The sequence below is a fragment of the Poecile atricapillus genome, chromosome 13 (assembly GCF_030490865.1).
Source record: "Poecile atricapillus isolate bPoeAtr1 chromosome 13, bPoeAtr1.hap1, whole genome shotgun sequence".
Taxonomy (NCBI): Eukaryota; Metazoa; Chordata; class Aves; order Passeriformes; family Paridae; genus Poecile; species Poecile atricapillus.
The window spans coordinates 11,525,054-11,548,557 of NC_081261.1; the positions used below are offsets into that span (position 1 = coordinate 11,525,054).

Genomic DNA, 23,504 nt, shown 5'->3' on the forward strand with positions numbered 1-23,504 from the left:
GCCTTTCACAGTAGATATTTGGAATGTTCAATAACAATTCAAAAACTTCTTGTACATTCTTAGTTCTGATAAAAACACTTCAGAGACCTCTTTTATTTGATAGATCTTATTCTTTCTCCTCGAATACATAAAAAATGTTCATTAGCGGGAGAAAATTACAGTTGCCTGGTCAAAATTCACTCAAAATTGACTGCAGCAACTATTTCTGCAAGGCACTTAAGAATCTTCATAAGTATGCTTACTGTCCTATCCTACCAGTCTCTTGGAGAAAAGGAACAGCTTTTGGCACCAAGTTCTTTCTTCATTCCATACAGGGGTACTCCTAGAATCACTTTAGAAAATATGTTTCTAATCAGTGTGTGTTACCAGAGATGCTTCACAAGAAAGCTTTTTGGAGTGGGACAAAAACACAGGGAAAGAGACTCCTTTGGCAGCACTCAGTGAAAGCCTTCCAGCTTTTAACAAAATCAGACTGCTGAGGAATACATGTGTGTTGATATCAAATGCAAATGGAGCAAGCAGCAGCACATATTGGTAAAAAAAGCTCTTGACAGTTCATACTTGGTTCCTTATTTTTAAATTTAAAGAAAAATCAAAGAAATTGCCCTGTTCCAGTATCAATGTAAGAATGATTATTTTGGGACAACCTTGAAGAAAGGTATAGTGAGACCAGAAAAAAATTACAGCTCTTTTTTTTTTGTTGTTGGATTATGTTTGGGTTTTTTGTGGGAGGTTTGTTGTTTTGATTTCATCAGTATTTCCATACTTACCTGTATATTATAGTCCAGAGTCTTACAAGAGTTTCAGCAGTCCACAGAGGGAAAGGCAGAGCACAGACTTACAGCCAAGGTTTAAATGCACGAAAGAGTTGTGGTAAAAGCTAACCTGGTTGACTACTAATTTTTCTCATAGCTTTCTCTGCACTAAACACTTCCTACCAAAGTCTACCAGATCCAAAGGTTTCACACAGAGACAACCCCCAGCCAATGCTACCTTCAGCAAATTGTCTGCTCACACTGATGGAATGGAGAACTCACAATTCTCACACATTTCCAGAGGATTTCTGGTACAAAAATCTGAGAGGGGCCAAAGGCTGCAGACAGCTGGGATAAAAGCTCTGTAGGGAACATTAGCTAATCACTAAAAGACACAATGCCCTGCCTCACCAGAAAGTAAAGGAAAAAAAAAAGTGGCATGGTAAGGAAAATGATTGGTAGAGCAGCAATTTAATCAAGCCAAAAGAGAAGTTTTGAATAATGTATTTAATTCAACTTGCTTGTTTCTTTTTATCCCTAATGCAAATCCATTGAAATAAAATCAGAAGTCTGTCCTTTCCTCTCCTCGTACCTTCCTCATATTTTTAGCCTGGCTTCTCACATTTATAGTAAAGTAGAAAAAGTTCTCTTTCATCCTCATAATTATGTAAACAGCAAAACTACCTTTTGGTAATTTTTAGTGGTTTGAAATTCATGGTGATTAGCTAAATCAAATTAGAGCATGAGAATGCAAGAATTACCACCTTGGAATAAATACTTTTAAAGGCAAGAGACATGACCCATATCTTTTCAGGCAGAGGAAGAAACAGCAGCTCATTTTAGAAGTTGGGAACACTTGAAAAAGGCCCAAAGCCTCTCCCCCAGAGCAGAGCTGTTTCCATTTTCACAACAGGATTAAGAATATTTTTATACAGCCTGTACTAGTGCAAAAAATATAATATTGTGTTTTGCATAATGTAACCTTGAGAACAAACAATGAAAAAGTGAAAGCTTTTAAAAAAACAACACTGTGACTCAAGGCACTGCAGTCATTAGGGATGATAAACAATAACAGGACTCAGAGAAGCACCACATGAAATGAAAAACATCACAGAACTGTGTCTCTCATACACTCATCTTTTCATCTCATCTCTCATTTTCATCTGTTGCTAAAGAAAGAGAAACCTTGTGATATTTTATGATTCCTAACAATGAAAATGAGTTTTCATCCTCCTCTTTCATGAACTACATTTTGAATGTAGACTGATTATGAATCACAAAAAAAGCAAACCCTGAAGCACCACTAAACCAACTAAATAAAGTATTATGAAGTAGACCTAGAGAAAACTTCATGTGTTAAAACAAGCACAGCTACTGTAAAAAATCTGCACCACAACTGACTTGCAGGGAAAGCGAAGTTTGCGGTCAATAATTCAAAATAATTCAGATAAACTCTGAGAAAGCTGAAAATCTGCTCACCTATAAATCTTTGGAGGGTTTGTGATTCAAGTAAGAGTTGGAAATCCTCACTATTTCTTTCAGATACCAAATGTGAAGGCTATAAAGAACTTTTTTAAACATTTCCAAACTCAAAGTGAGGCAGAAAATAATACCTGTATTATGATAGTATCCCAGAAGTGCTAGTAGGTCTTATTTTTCAGTTCTATGCAGGGGACAGTTTTTCAAAATCCTAGATTTTGCTTTTCTGAAATGTGGGATTTGAAATTCAAAATAGCAACTTAAACAGTTCTGATATAGTGAAGAAAAAACCGCACTGGAAGAGAGGAGAGCAGTAACAGGTGGAGATGGACAGAATCTAATTCCCTCTTGGAGCTGCAATGGCTTTGCAAAGCTGTGGAGAATAAGCAGTAAGAGAAACTTCTCTCTGCCCTGGAAGGAGGCAGCCCTGAGCTGCAGTTACAGGTTTACAGACACACAGAAATGATGGGCAAGAGGGTGACAATTTCAGATAGCTCTCCTGAGCTGAGGGATGGTACTAGAACTCTGTAACACCATCCTGTTCTATCCTTAACAGATCATGATCCTATGGAGTCAAAGAAAGAGATGAAGCCCAAGAAAATACAAAAACTAATTCTTTCTCTAAATGTATATATACATATATCCTGTTGACAGCAGAGTGAAATTCTGCTTCTGATTTGTGTATCTGTAAGCTGACTGACTCCCCACTAAGAGCATCAGGAGCTATCCAGAGCTCACAGTGACAACAGACTGAATCTCTTTATCGAGGACTTCATAAGAATTCTCTGTGTGCAGTGACTGAGAGTCAGGAACTCTCTAAAGTAGATAATGAAATAATGTACTGCAGCTAAACCCACTGTTCACCTTTGCTTCTTGAGAAAACTCCTCCAGTTTTCTCCTCCATTTCATGACAGTTGGAAATACCTGTGACAGCAGCATCCAGCAGACCCAGCTTTAAATATCTGGAAATTCTGGGAACAGAACATCACTGGGATAAATCCATCTTCTGGATGATAAAATTGGATTTAAAGGTATGTCAAGGTTGATAGACATACTAATAGATCTACTTTTAAATAAAGTAAATGTATTGCTAATTAGAGAATTCACAGTATTTTTTCTCCTTCTGCTTAGTCACAGAGAAGAAAAGCTTCCCTTGTGTGATCATACATTAAAAGTTGGCCATAGGAAACTCCAAACAATAGTAACATTTCTAAAAATTCAACTTTAAATCTAAACATTCAGCTACTGAACCTTTCAACTATAAATCAGCTATAAACTTTTAACTGTAAACAGCATATGGAGTCTCAGTGTAGTTTCATAGGAAAAAAAGAACAGCTGTTTTATTGATGTTGATATCTCTGAGATGAAACAATATACATGTACCACCCAGAATCTGTAATATGTTCTCTTCTAACACTACTCCTCAACATTTCCCGAGTATTCCAACCTAAGTGTCAACAGCTGACTTTTCTTACTCCATTTGGTACTTGTTACCTAATGACATGTAGACATTTTCCCCTTGTTTCTGTAGTGTACAATCCTTAGACAGTAAGGTGCTCTCTGAAAGCACTAAGTGTATTTGTCAAAGCTGAAAGGCATAACCATAATACAAGTTAAGAATACAAAGGATATGATACTAAAGCATTCTCTAAATGTAATACAAGAGAGGAAAAAACTTTTGTAGCTGATAAAACACAAGGAGTCAGAACCCACACAGAAACTTTGACTTCATTAAGTTTTGTTGTTGCTGACATTGTTTGGTAAATGAAGCACACCAGATTTTTAAGAGGAAACTACAATCTATATGCCTCTGATCTTTCTTGGGAAGATGTTCTGCATTTCTCTGCTGAAGTACAGCCTATTGTGCCAGCAGGAAAGAGTCACGGAAGACCAGAGAGCTGGGCTCTTATTTCATGGTAAAAGAATTCTGTCCCAGAAGAATCAGAATTTTGCTGCAGAGTTCCATTCCATCTTCTGCTATACTGCTATATATGTAGCTCTACAAATTGCTCTTTAAATGAGATAGCATTTCCTACTATTCTGTCACTGTGTCCAAAATTCAGCCATAGCATCATTGTAATTTAAATCCTTGCAAAAAGCACACACCAAACTGCAGTAAAATCTGCTACAATAACCTCAGCTTTAGACTGAATTCATTCAAACCTTTCTCTGAAGCAATAGGTTCTCTAGAAAATAACACCTATATAAAATGGCAGAAGAGCTCAGAGGAGCACTTCGTAATTTTAATATTTTATCACTGAGAAATATATCCTTGTCTTTCAGCATTCACTTCACTTCTCCCTTTCAAAATAAATAAATAAAAGGGAGAATGCTATATACTACATGATTTACAGAAAATGAAACTATATGACCATGATCAGCAGTATGAAACAAGCAACCTTAGAATAAAGAGTTAGTACATCTCCTCCACTTATCCAGAGTTTATAGTCCTTTTGCTTTACTAAACATCACTGAAAGCATGAAAGTCTTATTTTCAAATATTTTGCAAAACAAGTTTCTTATTCTGGTTGGGAAAATTACATGTCTACTTCATTCAAATTTCAGCATTGAAATAAAAAGTACATTATTTCACTTCCTTTCCCTTAAAAATTAATATTATTACCATCCAAGTTGCACTGCATAAATCATATACACAAAACATTTTTAAACCAGTTGTTCTGATATTACACCACATTAAATACAGACTCTCAAACTATGGAAGAGAGCTAGAATTTTCTAAGGAGACACATGCTTTTGGTGGGTTTTTAATCAGTTCTCACTACCTAAAATAACATGCTTAGCTCTAACACATACATTGCACTGTAAGCATACCCTATATTAACAATTTTTATTCCAGGAATATAAAGATACAGTTCCTAATTAACTAAAGTCCTAGAGAAAAAAGGGAGTATCTTTTCCACAAAATATGCACTGCATCAATGCACCAATTGTGCAGGCAATGTTGCATCTAAAACACAGAAATAAGGAAGTACAAATTATCATAGATAAAATAATATGAACTTTGCCCAGGCTACTTTTACATGCTTTAACAGAGTAACAACTGCAGTAGCCCAATACCTGTCCTTGGAAGAACAGTGTCTTGTTTCATCCTGTGTCAAAATGTCCTGTTGTGTGGATCTGACAAGATAGCAACCCTCTCCTCCAAAGCATCTGCAGGAGCCAACCTCCAGCAACTTCTGGTTCCTGGAAACTGACTTCCATGGGGATGCCAGCTGGTGATGCTGACACAACATGCACCTCTCTGTTAGGAGCCTGTGCTCTGGATAATGAGTTCACTCAGAAAATGCAGTAATTTCATTATGTTTTAAACCATGGTTTCTGTGTATTTAATTTCTTCAAAATCCTCCCTTCTTACAAAATACCACCAAGTAAGAATATTACCCATTAGTTGTCTATTCCAGGAAACTGAGTGGAAGATATTTTTGCTGTTCTGGAGGAAAAAAGTTCTACTTGAGTTAAAAACTAATGTGAAAGTCAAAACAATCTACAGGACGAAGTATTATGATTGCAGCTTATTTAGTAATTCTTACAGAAGTAGTAAGACAAGAGCCCAAATCTTCCATTCCTCTAGCTTTTGTGAGCCAGACAGCTCATTTAGCACAGGAAAATGTCAATAGAAATAATAAATGTGAGTGGAGTCTTAATAAGCAGAATTATTCCCAGATCCAAGAAGGCAGGAAAAAGCCAGTAAAAACCCCTATAGCACAGACCAGAAATTTTAAAGTTTCTTTCAACAACCTTTACAATAAAGCAGTAACCCATGTTATTATTACAAAACACTAAAACAAAAGTAAAATGAACTCTCCCTGTCCTAAAACAGGAATCACATTTTAAAAACAATCAAGCAGGGAGACATTTAACAGTCAGCATGAAGGTGAGCTGCATGAAGCAGAATAGAATAACAGACACAGGTTATTACTAAACTCAATTTTTATTAGAAATTTTTATCCAGACTGGAATGCAAAGAGAGTTGCACTACCTCTGTGTAGGATTTCTATTAGACCATTTACTTTCTATGCCTTTTCACCCATTAAACAATCTACTATAGACCTTTGCATTTCTAGCAAAAAGGAAAAGCTCACAAATATGTAATTTCTTTCTTCTTCACTCTGTTCTGAAAGAACTTCACCAGAGCTAGTAATGAAGTGTTTGATCACCTTTTCTTAATATCTTTTTCTATTTTCTGTCTGTAGACAATCTGACCTTCTCTAAAATGCATCAGAAACTATTTCAGTAACATGTCAAAGTGACGTGGTACACACAACCATGATTTGCTCACCACAATAGAGAATGAGTAAGGGAAAAGTCCTCCTCCAATCAGAGTCACAACTACATCATTATGTGTTAACCCTGCTGCCTTGCAGTTACCACCAATGCCCAGGATGCCTTGAGTGTCCCAGTTACTGAAACTTCTAGAGAACATTGTACTAGGCCACCTCTATCCATGACCAAGTCTTATAAAACTGTAGAATTTTTTTTTTTTGGTTCTGATTTTTCTGATGTCAAAGACGACGGTGTTCCTCATTCTTTACTCCCTAAATAGGTTTCAAAACAAACTGTCAATCACCAGATACTCAATTTAAAAAACCAGAGCATGCTAGCAATCTCCCAGAGCCACAGATCTGTGTCCCAGGGAAGCACATCCTGAGCAACCTGACTCACTGTAGCACAGCTGCAGTGTAATGTGCTCTCTACTTGCCACAAAGTGCTCTTGCAAAATGCATCTCCTTACCTCTGTTAACACATCCTCTTTCATTCTCTGAGAGGTGAGGCACTATCAAACAGCTGTAGAAAGTAATTTTTTTTTTTTAAAACATTTCCCATGAGAGTTGGAAGCACATGCAGTTGCTAAGCTCATCAGAAGGAGAATGATGCAGCCAAAACCTCTTCTGTCCCCACTTTCCCTCTCTATGCATCTTGGAGACTTAAAAAGCAAAAAAGAGAATGAGAAACTGTCCCTTTTTGTGCTGTTATTGCACAAGCTGATTAAATCTCCTGTAATCATTCAGTAAAACAACCCAAATATCCTTGTAATTGACTGTTGCATTTTTGTTCATTATATTTGGTTCAATTACCCTCTGTATTGCTAAGTTGCACGTCCCCCCCACTCCTATGTTAATAGTTTAATCCCAGTTGTGCCCTCCTACCCTGGCTGCCAGCTCACCCTGATACCTGCCCCTTGTTCCCAAATGTTCTCTGTTCCCCCTCCCATTAAGTTGTCAGTCTTCCCTTGTGCCATTCCCCAGCCTGGATCTCCCCCTTTGGAATCCCCTATTCCTCGAAGCCCCACGGGACCATGTGAACCACTCTCCTCCCCTTGTCTTCCCCACTGGTTTCTGTAATATGTTATCCCTCAGCTCCTTCTCTGTGATTTGAATCTGTGATTTATTTTCATGTCTCCTTACCTCATCAGAATATCTGTTGTGGGAAAGGACATGGAAGAGGCCCTTGCAGGAGCTCCTTCCTGAGCTATTACAGAGCCAGGACTGTGCAATTCACACAGATAATAACAATATTTCACTGGAACACCTCAGCAGCAAGGGGGAATGGGAACAGGCCCAGAGACAGGCAGAGAAAATCCCGTGGTCTGTATTATACCACATAAAATGAGCTGCCAAAAAGGCATATAGGACAGGTCTGACATGGGCAAAATATGAACAAGCTTATTGTGCCCATTTTATTCTTAAACATTGCTATTTTTCCTCCTCAGGCTAACATGCAAGTGGAGATCTATGGAGAAAACCCATTTTGAAGCTGTTTTTGATCCTACTTCCTCTTTTCTCTCTTCTGACAGATAGGTTTACTCACATCCCCAAGCCAGTACAATTCTTTTTATTTTGACAATGAAAAAATAAATTACTTAGAATTGCCTTCTATCACATTCCAGATGTCATGCCTGGCCTCAGCGCTCTCATCTATTTTTTAGGCTTGTGTTGCCCATTTAATATATGATCCATTTGGGACACCAAGTACTCTTATTGATTTAATATATTATTAAAGCAGCAGGAATATTATTTTGAAAATGGGAAGCCATGTTCTTGAACATTTCAAAATCAGTACCTACCATCAATTCAACTCAGCTTTGGCTAAGAGTTTATTGGATGTGTGAGAGAAGCATAACAATGAGTCAAATCTAATGGCTAAAATTAACAGGCATCCAAGTTAACTCCATCCATCCCTCTGGAATCCAGTTCCCAATGGCTACATCTCCTCCTGGGCCAAAATTATGATGCTCAGTCACAACCTTTTGCTTCCTCATCTTAATTTCAAAACATTTGTAACTTTATTCCAAACAGAAACAGGAAAACCACTCAAAAGACTTCTGACATATCAGCTGCATCATACTGGCAAGAACTGAAAGCTTGATAAGCTTATATAACATACTGAATGCTGGAAATCTAAATAGAAAATCTGGATGGGGAATATTGAGTTGGTCCTGTCCTGTTTATGAAATAAAACCTTTGAAAATTCTCAGTAAGTAGATGTGGCCAGAACTCTAATCCATACAATCTAAAAACCACCCCCACCCCTCAAAAAAAACCCCAAAACAACACTTTCCTCTTCATGACCATATTTTCCTGAAAAATATGCTCTTTAATAAATTAAATCTGTATTCCCTTAAGACAAGCTTCAGTTCAGAAATCTTACCAAGGTCCCTCCTCTTCTATTCTAAAGCTAGCACGATCCATCAGTTTCTGCAGTCAAAGTTATTTGCATTTATGATCAACAAAGCCATTAGATTTGGAAGATATGCGACTCTGACCTGCCAAACAGCCTGAAACGATGCTGTACACAATCCCATTAGCAAATAGGGTGTGACCTCAGTCAGATTAGAATCACTTGGACTCAGAGACACTGAGTTCAGAGATAGACTCTCTCAAAGAGAGTCTGAGTTCAACTGATTCTAATCAGAGTTTAATCAGGTCTGTGTTTCCCATAGACTTATGCAGACAGTGAATAAGTCACTTTTAACATTCTGTGCAGACAGAACTGCATTTTAATGCTTCACACTGCACTGAAAGTTGAATCAATATATGGGCTACATATGAAGGATTTCTTTGTATTGTGTACTTTTATAATTCAATTTAGAAAACATGTCCCCCATTGCTTTTTCTGTTACCTTGTCTATACATGAGCCTTCTTTTCTGCAAGAAACAATTTAAAACTAGTTCACATTTGTGGTAGATGAAAAGTCAGCTGGAAAATGTCAGTCCTACCCAACACAGCAAACATCCATCTGATGAGAAATTAAATATTTGTCTCAGATATGTCAGACCTGTCCAGAACCCATTCCTTCAATTCAGGGAATTTTTAAAGTCATCATTTTGCTGTAGAAAGTACACTTTTTTTGGGTTTTTTTTTCCCCACTCTCTAAAATTACTCCTATGTTATACTTAAACATCTTTTATACATCAGCAACAGGACAACACATGCTGCAACTCAGTAAATCAAATTCAGAGCCTTGGGAAGCATTTACTTGATTAAATGCACAGGTGCTTTGAGGTGACTGCAAACACTGGCATAAAGCAAAAAGCACCACTGGCACAGCAGGTTCAGTACAGAGCCATCTTTGAGTCACAACACGGAGGTCAGTGGCTGCCATGTCCCTTCCTACATATCCTCACCCACTGCTGAGCCCAGGCACGTGAGCAATGGCCATCCAGCTGCAGCCCTTCGGCAAAAATCACAGAATCACATATATGTCAACATTGCTATTACTTACCGTGGTAAAAAGCCATAGTAGTTCCCACTGTCTGCCTGGCAAGAAGACCTTTCAATTTTTTTAATGTACAAGGATAACACTAGCACAGTAACAAAACCACCACTCCCTTCAAGAGGCAGAGTGCTCATGGGAAACATGCTGGAAGAGCTTTTTAAAAATAACTACTCAACAGTAAAGTCTTAGCAGGGATGGGGACTTCAAGTTAGTGTTATCTGCAATATCAGGTCAGAAGGAAAGGATGCTGTGTAACAAAACAGCCACACTTTCATGGGCAAGCAGGTTTCCCAGGAGACAAGCATGGGATGATACATGAAAACTATCTGTGCCATGTTTTAAATGGGTAAGACAATGCTCTATAAGCCAGTTCAGCATTTTTCTCAATTCCCAATGCATGTTCTCAAGTTTGTAGTTTAATTCTATGAATTTATTAGGAGAAATATCCATCTGTTTGGGGCTTGTTTGGTTCATTTGGGATTTTTTAATTGTCAGTATTTTTTTATACAGATTTACTTTCAGATATTTCAAGCACTGACCAGAATTCATCACTACTATCATGCATGTCTCTGATAACGTGAGCCAGGGGCTGGTGACAGCAGCTGAACATGAGCCAGCCCTGTGCCCTGGTGGCCAAGAATGCCAATGGCCCCTGGCCTGGATCAGGAATGGTGTGGCCAGAGGAGCAGGGAGCTCATTCTGCCCCTGTGCTCAGCACTGGTGAGGCCACACCTCGAGTGCTGTGTCCAGTTCTGGCCCCTCAGTTCAGGAAGGACCTTGAGACTCTTGAGAGTGTCCAGAGGAGGCAACGAGGCTGGTGAGGGGCTGGGAACACAAACCCTGTGAGGAACGGCTGAGGGAGCTGGGGTTGTTTAGCCTGGAGAAAAGGAGGCTCAGAGGTGACCTTGTCACTCTCTACAACCTCCTGAAAGGTGGCTGTGGGCAGGTGGGGGTCAGTGTCTTTCACCAGCCAGCAACTGAAGAATGAGAGGACACAGTCTCAAGCTACACCAAGGGAAATATAGGTTGGCTATTAGGAAAAAGGTTTTCATGGAAAGAATGATAAAGTACTGGAATTGTCTGTGTGGGGAGGTGGTGGAGTCACCATCTGTGGATGTGTTTAAAAATAGACTGGATGTGGCACTCAGTCTAGTTGTGGTGTTCGGGCATGGGTTAGACTTGATGATCTTGAAGATCTCTTCCAACCTAGTCATTCTGTTGAAATGTTGAAAATATATTTATGTTCATTTAACCTAATGCTAGAACCAGTGACTGCAAAATCTCTCTCAGGTGATAAATCTCATTTCTAACCATAGACCAGAAATTTAGTGAACAATGTCAGCAGTTAAATAACTCTCCTGTTAAGGTGAAATATTTTTTCTCCTGCTGCCCCTCCAAGGTGATAAAAGAGAAATTACATGAACATCAGTACTGCATTACAGAAACAATTCTTTGGAATGGTCTGAAATTTAGATGGGAGTCTGTTTATATTGATCCACATTTCATAGAGACACAAACTGAGGCAATAACCATCTTGCTTATAATGGCTCCACTTTTCAGAATTTTCAACAGTAACCAACTCAAATTTTGGATGCTGAAAGCATTGAGAGTTTGTTAGTGGTACAGTGGATCTGTCTCAGCTTTCCATTTACTCCAAGTCTCCTATAAACAGATTCAAACATGACTGCAGTGACTTAGAAGGGTATTAATAATTTCTCTGTTCTTTGAATAGCAGAGACACTCCTAAATTCAGAATACCAGCACCTCGCTCAGAGGGCAAACTGCATATTATGCAAAGCCTTTGCATTTTCTGTGTTAGGTAACAGAAACCATGCTCTGGGTCAAGCCTACAACACTGTCTGGCGGAAAACCAGGTTCTCTTCAGGTTCTTCCTGCTTCTTTTTAGGTCACTTCTTCATTCACATTTCTGGCTGTTTATATCTTGGAAACCTTGACACATGCCAGACACAGCCCTAAGAGTCCCTCTCTCTCAGCATCACTTCTTTGTGTCAATCCCAAAGGCTCACCATCCCCTGGCCCCGGCATGCAGCTTCAAGTAGAGGGGTATGCATCCCTGTATGGCCAGAAACAATAAGTACTTGCTAAACAGACACCTGGGGTAGAACTCTCATTGCTAGGAAAAGAACTGTAGCTTTTGAAAAGTAACCATGAACTTCATTTAATTGTACCTGCAGCACAGGAGCTTTCCTAAACAAACAAAAAGCAAAATAGACCAAATCAAATTGCCCTAGTATTTGCAAAAAATTATCAGGAACACAGCAATGATACTTAAAAGAAAACAAGCCTTTAAATTATAAGTAAAATATATAAAATCTGTGACTTCTTTGGAGAACAAACCCAGAAAATGTTTGAACACAGAAATGTCAATACTATTGTGTGAAAGAAGCAATAATAGAAAATTTGGGGAGCAGAACGGCCATGAAAGACAGATGAAATCAAAGAAGAAATATATTTTTAAGGAATCGTCTTCATTAGTTGTGCCTAAATTACTCCTGTTATTTCTTGCAAATCATAAAAACAAGTTAATGCATGAGTAGAAAAGAAAAGCAAAACAATAAAGCAGTAAAATTTATTTTCTACCTGTCACATAAAAATTACACTCGAATTCTAGTTACTAAAAGAGAACTGCTTTTAGTGAAACTTCAATACCTGTAAATTCTGACCTAAGTTGTGACAAGTTTACGGACTGAAAAGTCGGAGAATCTCTTGAACACATGAAGAATGACTTACAGTTACCCACATAAATCTGGCACTGCAAATTTCACATGTTTTTAGTAGGAATGAAGATGAAAATTCAGTGCTCCTGGCTGTGATTTGCTTGAAGGTTTCAGGCAATGCTTGGTACAGGTGTTCTTAAAAGAAGAAAGTGCACGTGCAAATTCTGCTTCTTAGCAACAAGATGCGATCATGGTATTGGATTTAAAAGGCAGGTGATGAATCACAAAACCCATATAAATAAGGAGATGGCAATACGCCCTCTCTGCGCAATGTAAATGCCACAAGAGGAGATGGAAAGGGAACTATCACATAGGTAAGCTACTACCATCTGCACAATTAATATATGCTCTAAGCAACGAGGGAGTGGGAGGAAAGGAATCATCACTTATGACTATATAGTCATTAGCCAAGATCCTCGTCTTCGTTAGACAAATAAATTAAAATTCACATTTACTGAAGCTGTCACAGTGGCTCCAAAACAATACTCTAAAAATGGTCCCACTGGGTTTGGATGAAAATGATGCCTATTGAAATAGCAGTTGGTAAGCAGAAGCATGACTTCAAATACACTGACAATCCTGGGCTGTTAACCTAAGGCAACCCTCCTCCCTGCCTCCCTCTTCTACAATAAGGAGAAAAAAAAATAAAGCACATGCTAACTTTTAGTGAAAAACAATGACTCAGGATAATAAAAGTCTGTAATTCAATTAAAAACTGACTACAAAAACACACCGCTTTTCCAAAAGTTTTGGAGCTTGGAGAGATTTTACTTTAGAAAATTGCTAAACAGAAAGCATGGATGAGCACAGTGATGAGGTAGAATTGTAAAATTAAGGAAAGCCAGAAGGGGAGAGGATAATGCATTTTTTAAACAATCATAAGAATGCAGGAAAACTTGGTCAGTGCTAAGACTATGTTTAATGGATTAAAAATCGGAGGGGGGGTGTAGGGGTGCTATTTTCATTACTATTCTATTGAAATAATAAAAAGTTATGATCAAATAGAGAAGGGGAATGTTTTTTCCAACACTGACACTTTGCACCAAGATTGAGAGGGACATGTTTACCTAAATGGAAACTCTCCCATGTTCCTGGGCACAAACCATCTTTACTAAAACATTTTTAGTAGATAAATTCCCTGATGCAGAGCTGAGACCCTGTTCTAACTGGCACCACACTTGCTGAATGAAGGACAATAGATTGTCACAGTAGGCCTGACCTGTCAATGTCTTTTAAAAAGTACCTTGAACATCATGGGCTGGTAAGAGGTGCTTAACAACAAAGAACTGCAAGGAATAAAACTTTTCACTTGCTCATCCCTGTCTAAGCTAATGAGCAAAATGAATACTCTGTTCATTTCTCTCAATTGAAACAGAATTTTAAAAGTCTCAAAGTATAACGATACTTTATCTCTATAAATAGGCTTTTAGTTTAGGGGTTGCACTATGGGCACAGTATTAAATTTGCCACATTCCCACTCTATTTTGCAGGAATGGGAAATCTGGGCTTCTAGCAGTGATATTCAACCCAGCAGGCTCTCCAGGTTTATCAGCTTGGCCATTACACATCTAACATCACACAATCTACTGATCCAATACTTCACAAAGCAAAACAAAAACCTGTTTTTATTACATATTGCACCAACAAATACAACTTAATAAAAAATTATCCTAGTGAAAAAACTGCTTTACCAATGCTTTTTTTCTTTCATATGGGTAAGTAATAATTATCTTTGCCTATCTGAAGTTTGAGCATTGCATCCATTAGTCATGTATATTCTAATTGCTTTATACTGATGTAATATCCATACCTTTCCTCTGAACAAATTACTAACAAGGTTCTATAATACCTGTAATTGTGGGTAACATTTAATATTTACTTTCATTCTTGACATTACAGTAACTACTCTCTATGCTCTTTTACTTGTCTTCATTTCTGTGGGGTAGTGTTCCCCACTGCTGGCTACTTCAGTGCCTTGGTTCAGTCTTGCCAATTTTATTAGAAATCCTATAAATCATAAATACAGATTGTACTGAAATTAAAGCCATATTGAAATAAAATGGAAAGATTAACCCTAATGAAACTTAAATGAGGTGAAGCAGAGAAGATGTGACCAGATAAGACAGCTGGAATGGGAGTCTATCTCCTTCAATACAAGAAAAATACCTTCAGTACTCATGGAAACAAAATATTAACACAGAAAGAAACCCCAAAAAGTGCAAATAAACAAAACTAAAGAAACCACCAAAAAACCATAATACTTCAGTATCATATTCTGATATATCCCTACACATCACATTTTTAACAGGGTGTTGGAACTAGTGTTAATTGTTCAACTATAAAAGAAGAAAGAGTGTCATGATAAAAACTTTGTGTCTGTCCAGTTAAATCAAAGGAGAAGCAGAGAAGAGGGGGTGACTGAAGGCCTGACTCAAATGACAGAGGGCAGTTGCTGTTGATTTACATGAGTGGGACACACCCCCCTACAGAACCACCTGTGCAGGAGAAAGGTTTCTATGAAGATTTTTAAATGCTCAATCAGAGTTTAGTTTCTTCTAGCATTGTAACGTGCCTGTCAGATTTTTCAGAGGGTTTTTTAGTTTGTTTGTTTTTTAAGCTAGCTAATTTTTTTAAAAACATCATCATTCTGAATACTACAGTATATGCATCTGGAAATTACTCTAGGACCCTTCAAAGCTAGGCTAAGTTTTTTTGTATTTGTATTATTGTAAACATATATAACTTCAAAATAAGAACACGTTCCTGAACAGCAGCATTCAATGTTTTATCCATATCCTTCAGCCTGAATAATGAGCAAATAATTTACTTGAAATTATACTGTGACCTCTGTGTAACATAAAACCACCTTGAATTAGAACATGAGGATGGAAGGCTATGAAAAAGTAATCTGGAGTACATCTTCAGAATTTCTTTCTTCAAAAAGAAATAAACTACTCTGGTTGGGAGAAGGGGTGGATGTTTCTTTAGTACACAGCAGTGTCCTCAGAAAATTCTTTTTCAAATAAATATTGCAGCTCTTGAATGCAGTTCTGGAAGGCATAGCAAAGTTACATGAAAATTACTAATGTCATATCTTTCTGATAGCTACTCTACCACCTCTTTAAAATCCAACAACAAAAATCATCTCTCTGTTGTACATTCCATTTCTCCAGCAACACTAATGCAGTGAAACAATATTCAAAGGCATTTCAGGATAACCATAATGTAATATTTGTAATACATTACAATTGTATATGCTTTGGAGATCTCCTTGTAGAAGCAGCCCACAGACTGGTGTTTAAAGATGCACAGTGCTTGACTCTCAGTTGTTTGCCAAGAATAAGATAAACCCTGGGATGGAACTATGAAATAAGCTCCTGTCGTGTGTAATGAAAAATAGAAGGAGAGAGGGATAAATATTCAGTATTTGCCTCCTGGCCTTCGTCTTGTTTTCCATCTCATGCACTGATGGCCATCTCTGCTTTTTACAGAGAGAACCAAAGGGAAAAGACAATGAGCCATCTTCTAGAGAGTGAAAGATACGATGAAAACACAGGTGATGATCTCTCCCTGAAAGGATAGGGCTTATCAGCTAGGTCTAACTATAATTTACCTCCTCACCTGACCATAAACAAATGTTCTACAGTCATCTGAGTTGAAGGGATTTCTAAGTTCTTTCCAAGTAGTTTTCATTGTCTGAAATTTGTAATATTTAGGTAAAAATATCTTTGTGGTAGACTGTAACAAGCTTTATGATTACAGTAATGTTTAAATGTTTTCTTGGTTTCTCACATCAGCAGAAGCATTCCAAATTTTGTTGTGTTTCTTCCTATGCAGTATCATTCATATTGCCTTGCTATTATTCTATTCTGTTGTTCTAAAGACTATTCTAAAGACTTTTATTCTAAAGAGCACATAAAAAAACCCAAAGCTACACGAAGATCTATTGCTGATAGCTAATTTTTGCTAGCATTTCTACCAGTAAAAAATGCTATAAAAACCTGCATGACAAAGAATTCACAATAGCAAAGGACAAAAAGAGAGGACAGAATTTTTGGATGTCAACATTGTGATAAAGAATATTTTCCTTCTAGCTCCAACATTTCTGATGTTACCCAGGTATCTCCACATGGGGAAAGGTTCTGGATTGACAGAAACAACCGAAGTAGCCTAAAAAGTTATGATCCCTAAGAGAGAAGCCAGCCAAATAATGCTGGACCACTTGGTCCTAACCCTACTGTTCCAGTTTCCATTAATGCACATTAAAATGAGATTTCAAAGTGTTTTTCCAACAGCTATACATCCCTTGTTTTTCTCTATTCTGACACTGAAGAGAATGCTCCATGACATTTTTCAATGTATATTAAATAAATTTTCCATTACCACTTTAAATAGGAAAAAAGCTGGCATGCAACACCTTCTCCAGTAAAGATATCTTAGTCTTAGTAGGGATTGTTAAGGTCTACCACTACTTTTTTATGTTAAAACAAATAGTAGCTTTATAATCCCCAGTGGCTTTACAACCCTGCAAAGTGCTTTGAGAAAAGGAGATTTTTCCACATAAAAAGGTCATACGCTTTCATATGCCTTTCACTTTTCAAGATAAATTTTTGGAGCAAATATTTTAAAATGTCAGAGTTTTAATAAACAGTCCTGAGACCAATCCCTGTCAGTGAATGAAAACAAACCCATAAACTGTAAGTATTTTTTTGGGCAACACACATGAGGAGCAGGGGGGCATTGTGCAGCAAAAAAATTATGATCTAGTTGCCATTGTGGAAAGACAGGGGGATCACTGGCACAGCTGCAGGGCTCTGTTCAGGGCCCCTCCATGCAAGGAAGACACAGAGGTATTGGAGCAAATCCAGAGAAGGGCAGTGGAGCTGAGACAGGGTTTGGAACCTGTGTCTCACATGCAGCACCTGAGGGACCTGGCAGGGCTCAGCCTGCAGAAATGGAGCCTCAGTGGAGACCTCTCACTCTTTACAGCTCCCTGGCAGGAGGGTGAGGGTTATTCTCTTCTACCAAGTAACAAGCAAAAAACAAGAGTAAACAGCCTCAGGTTGAACTAGGAGAGGTGTAGATTTCGTATTAAGAAAAATTCCTTTACTGTAAGGGCCCTTAAGCATGGTAATAGGCTGCCCTAAAGAGGTGCAGTCACTAGCCCTGGAGGGATTTCAAAGACTTGTGGATGTGTCAGCAGCAGCCACCATAAAAAAAGATATGGTAAGCTGTTGAAGGATGTCATGTGTATTCAATATTATGCAATTACTGCAGTTTTTTTAAAAAGGTGTTCTCAAAAATAACATACTATACCACATGAAGATGGAGAAAACAGTGACCTCTCAATTCAGAAGCTAAGCAGGATAAGGCACTCTGGCAAACCCTCCCTGTGAAATGCTCAATGTGGACTTACAGCCCATATGTGAGAATAATTTAAGGTCCTGAAGATTTGCTTGTTTCTGAACAACTGCCAGAAAAGATCATGTCCACAGAATACAGACCATGGGGATCCTTACTGTATTGATTAGACCACCTTGAAACACCTTCTGCTACTGAAACAGCGATTTCTGGGGAAACAGTCTCCAGGTCACATCAGTGAGGTGATTGCTGAAGTCCTTTTTCTTCTGACACAAGGAACATGCCTCATGTAGTTCTTTCCTTGTGATTTGATCTCACAGTCTCCTCCTGGCCCTGAGACATTCTTGCCATCTGCTTGTACAGATGGCACATTCATGTAAATTTTAAAAAAGAGCTTTCCAAACATTTTCTACTCTCCCTCTTTTCAGATAGTTCTAGACTAGCAGATGCAGTAAATGTTCTAGGAATGACTCTTCAGAAAGAAAAAAAAGCAGCAGAAAAACAAAATTATGATCTTACACAAGTAATTTAGAGGAGAAAAAACATCTAGTCACTGAACAGCAAGTAGAAATATCTGCATTATAGTCTAAAAAATCACTGACAGGCATAGTTTCAAAGTGCTCTTCTGCAGAGCCACACACACAGCCTGAGTTTGGAGAACTTACCTGGAAGCACAAACCCCCAGAATTTCTTATAACTTATCCTAGTCTGTCTCCTTCTAAGCAGGACTGAAAACTGCTCAAAGAAAAGCTCCCTTCAATTACTTTGCACATTGAAGACCACAAGAAATTTCAGTTCTCAGAGAAATAAAGAAATATACGTAAGAGATGCAAGGGAAAAAAAAAACCAACAAACCCCTTACACTTCAGAGCTTAAATAATTCTTATCTCTCAGAAAACATTTTACCATTTTCCAAAGCTTAATAACAAAGTAGGAAAAAACACTGGGTGAACAAATCAGCAATTGTCTTCCCAGAAAATGCATTAAAACAAAGGAAATGTTTTTTGGGTGAAAAAAATATCACCTAAACTAGATATTTAACCAGAATAAAAACTGAATCCAAGTACTTACACCTTCAGATAAGACATTTGGTAGGGAAAAAAACCCTTATTCTTTCATTCAATAAATAGTATTCTACGGTGTCTTACATTAAAAGTGTAAAATAGAAGTTTCATCTGTAAAATCACAACAACTAGAACGTGATTATGCATGACCCACAAAAGGTATTATTAGTTCTACAGACAGTGCCCTAACTTTTATTTTTCTTCCACATGCAAGGACCCCAACCCTGCTCCTGCTTCTGAGATTCACCTCAGATTTTATCAATTTTAGTAAAAAAAACCCCAATATGTGCAAGCAGAATTCATACATATACAATAATACAGTATTTATTTATCAAATATATATATTTAAGCATGTGTTTGTATACACACATTTAGAATGTATTCAATTAGCTGAGTCTTGATCAGAGCATTCTGAGATTTCATACATGTCCTTCCAGATGGAAAATCTCCCTTCTCACAATCACCAATTACCAGCTCAAATAATATGATCAAAGACATTTCAGAAGAGAAATGATAGTTTGCTGTAATTCTAAATTATATAAATTATTACATTTTAATTTAAGATTAAATGTTTGATGACCTCTATTGGTTTTTGGAATATGCAATACCCTTGGAGCAACTTAAACTATTTCATGGTTCTGTAGCTGATGGAGTTTTTCTTACTAATAAAGACTAAATGCCACAGCCAGTCTGTTAGGCAATAAAGATTTTTTTCACTTCATTGCAATGTAATAATTTTGGATAACAGGGCCTTTAATGGAAGGATTCCTGTGACTTAAAGCTTTTTTTTTAATATTAAACTTAATTGAATTAATTATTCATATACTAATGACTTAACAGCCACTTCATAAAAAAAATAAAAGCAAAAGACCCTTCTGAATACTTATCCCATACTTAAAATCTAATAAAGGGACTGAAATAGGAAGATAACTTTGTTCTCTTTCAGATAGGGGAGATATTTAAAACACAACTACTCTCCCTCTAGCTGAGGATAAATGGTGAAAAGATACCATTCCAAATAATACAGAAAAATACATAATGATCTATGAGTCCTTAACTGAAAAGAGATATTTCTGAGAGTCAATGATCTCCTTTTTTTTTTTTCCCAGAAATTGCATCTTTCCTAAAACTGGCTCATTTTGTGAATGGACTGCTACATAGGAAAAGTGGAACAATGTGATTCTGAGAAAACAAACCAGATTTGTATCTATAACCTGGCCATCCCAAGGTGCACATGAGAGCTGGCATTTTATAATTCTTCATAATAATGCTTGGCACTTATGTAGTGTTTTATGGGATCAAAGCACTTTACAAACTAATTAATTAATCTTCACAACACCCCTGTGAGAAGGTAGGTTTTAGTGTTCTAATTTACCAAATGGAATAACTGAGCAGAGAAGCTGGATGATTTGTTTCACGTCCAACTCTGCACAGGAACACTGTTATGAGAAATAAGAGTAGTTGCATTTCTCTGCTTTATTCCTTGGAACCTACAAAAAAACCTATTTGCATTAGAAAGGAAAACAGCATCTTGGCCACACCTTGGGCCAGAGCAGATACCTTGTAACAACAATTAATTCACTTAAGGGACACTCCGGGATTCAAGTTCCTTTCCTTTTGCTGGATCTATATTGACTGTACAAGAAAAGAGCTACGATCAGGCTTGTCCTGCCCCAGGATTTCCAAATAATGAGATTGGAGTGGTAATGTTTCCTTGTTAATACAGAAATTCTTTGTACTTGATATTCTAAATAATTGTACAGTATTCAGTTTTTTTCAAGTTTTTGCAACAGCTACATGAGTTCAGTTTGAAATGATGTTTTACTACGTTTGCATTTATTTCTGCAAGTTTCCTGCTTTGACCACCTGCATGCAAGATTTAAGGGTTCTTACACATCTCTATGTGTACTAACAGACTTGAAAATCTGGACACAGAAATTGAATTCACTTAATTTCTTGTGCAAGAGTAAACAACTGCATGTCAGACTGTGAATAAGCTTTGGCAAGTGTTGGCAAAGGAGAAGTCAGTAATTGCATCTATAGGTGTGAGCATCAGCTAAAAAAAATATTACCCACTTAATACAATGGAAATGCTTCTTCAGAGATTGATATTCTCATGTTCAAACAAGTCTAATAAAAATTGCTTTTTACTTCCTCTTTGCAATGCCTATATATCCAAAATTAAGAAAACTTGTATTTTTAATTGGAGAGCAGAAAGTTACTGATACTTCAGACATCCTAATAAAAATATGCATAATATTTACTTATTTATTTTAACAAATGCAACACTACTCTGAGATGCTGTTGGTGCTATGTATGCTACAGGGTACCTCATTATGTTTATTTCCTCTTCTTCCCTGAGGCTGGACAAGGCCCCAGTTGGCATTGAGGGCTGCACAGCTAAGAGAGGCACAAATGTGATAAAACCAGAATCACTTGCCCTCTTGACAGGTATGACAATCAAGAACAGAGCATCCAACACAATATCTTCTTACCTGAAAAGAAGTCCAGGTTCTTCCTATCTCTTCTGAAATCCCCAAAGTGAGAAAGATTTTGAGAAAATCTTTTGCTTAACATGAATGTGCATTAAAAGTACTTAAACACCCTCTGTCCAGCTTCTGGAAATATAATATTGTAGCAAAAAGGTAGGACAGGCCTCGTGCTTTCTTGCAAAAGATCTTTTGGAATAACAAGGATATTTGAAATATTACAGGCAGTCCAAAGACTTAATTTTAATTCAGAGAACCATAAAGTTTTAAGTGGCTGGAATGGATCTTAATTACCATGCAGTCCTGAACTCCCTGCCATGGGCAGGGACACTTCCCACCAGGTTGTTCGAGCCCTCTCACACCTGGCCTTGAACACTTCCAGAGTTCCAGATCATACAAATGATTGTAAATTATTTTAAAACTGAAAAATGGAGCTTAACCTCCAAATTATGCTTAGGATTTAATTAAAATTAAGCTCTATCAGAAAAAAAAATAAAAAAAAATTAAAAAAACAAAAAACCCAAAACACCCCCCAAAACCCCCCCAAAAAACAAACATCCTCCACCCCCCCAAAAAAACCCTAACCAACCAAAAGAAACCCAAAAAAACCACCAAACCAGAAAAAAAGAAAAAATAGCAAAATAAAGATCAAATGCTTTACTGAAGGGTAGCTGGTGTGAAAAATTCACCTCTCAAAGAATATGGTCTGAGAACTAAAGTTATTTGCAAAGCAATTGCTTTTAGAATTCTCCATTGGATTTCATAGACAATAAGCTGTCTGTGAGGAGTTAAATTCCTGAACACATCGAATAATTCAACAAAAATGCCCAGTGCTGTTTTACCAGAGCAAAATATCAGAGAACCTATTTTACTTGCTGAAGTGCAAATTTCCAAGCAGCTGAAACTGCTTGAGTGGACAGCAGAAGGCACAGCTGAGACAACACAAAATACAGTCATCCAGGACTGTTTAAGATTCATGTGTCTCAATGCTGATAGCAGGAAACAGAGAACAAAGCAAGGCCATCATACACATAATTCTCTCATTTGTGGGAGATTACTGTGTTCCATCAGTCAAATAGGAATTATTGCTGGCTGAGTTGGAGATTCATAGTTGGTAATGCATAAGATGAATCTTGGCAAGTAATACTGACGGGATTTCAAATGGGTAAAGTCTTTAATTTCTGAAAAAAACTCCTCTGTTCTTCTTCCTTTTGTTTATCTTTTAGCTAAAAAACATGGGAACATCATTACAGAACATGGTTCATATCAGGAGTTCTATATGCATTCCATTTTTTCTGTAAAAAACACCCATTTACAAAAAGCATAAAACCATCCTACTGAAGAGATACAAAAAACATGTAATGCTCTTGGTCATGTAATTATCAGTTCTCTACCCACTGTCACAGAGCTCTCTTGTGAGGAATGTTGGGACAAGTGTATGCAAGAATCAATATCTCTGTAAACAGCCATTTTGTAATGGTGCAAAACCACACAAAACATCTTGACCTTCAGCTGTGTTTAGTTCTTGTAGTCTAAACTAAATTTCCCCCCTTACTCTGACACATGACATCACAAGACTCTCTACCAGCAAAGAGGCAAGTTCCAGAAAGACACTATAATGTAGTTATACAGAAAGCAGTAATTCTAAATAGGCAAATAGAAGGATCTTACTTGTCACCATTCTCAAATCTTGCATTCTCATCCCTGGAAAAAAGTTCCAAAAACTTGGTGCTTTCAGAGGCTGCAACAATTGGAGAAGTGATTCTTCCCCAGGGTTACACAGAAGAAAGCAGGAGACAGCTGAATTTTCCATCCACATTTTAGAACATGTTTGATGTCAAAAGTCAGGGGAAAATAAATAGATAGATAGATAGATGGAT

The 23,504-nt window shown here is 37.4% G+C and overlaps 1 protein-coding gene across 2 annotated transcripts in view; it reads right to left on the reverse strand.

Moving 5' to 3' along the window:
- Positions 1-23,504, reverse strand: part of GABRB2 (gamma-aminobutyric acid type A receptor subunit beta2) — a 133,376-nt gene that overhangs the window by 61,672 nt on the left and 48,200 nt on the right. The gene's annotated exons all lie outside the window — the stretch shown is intronic.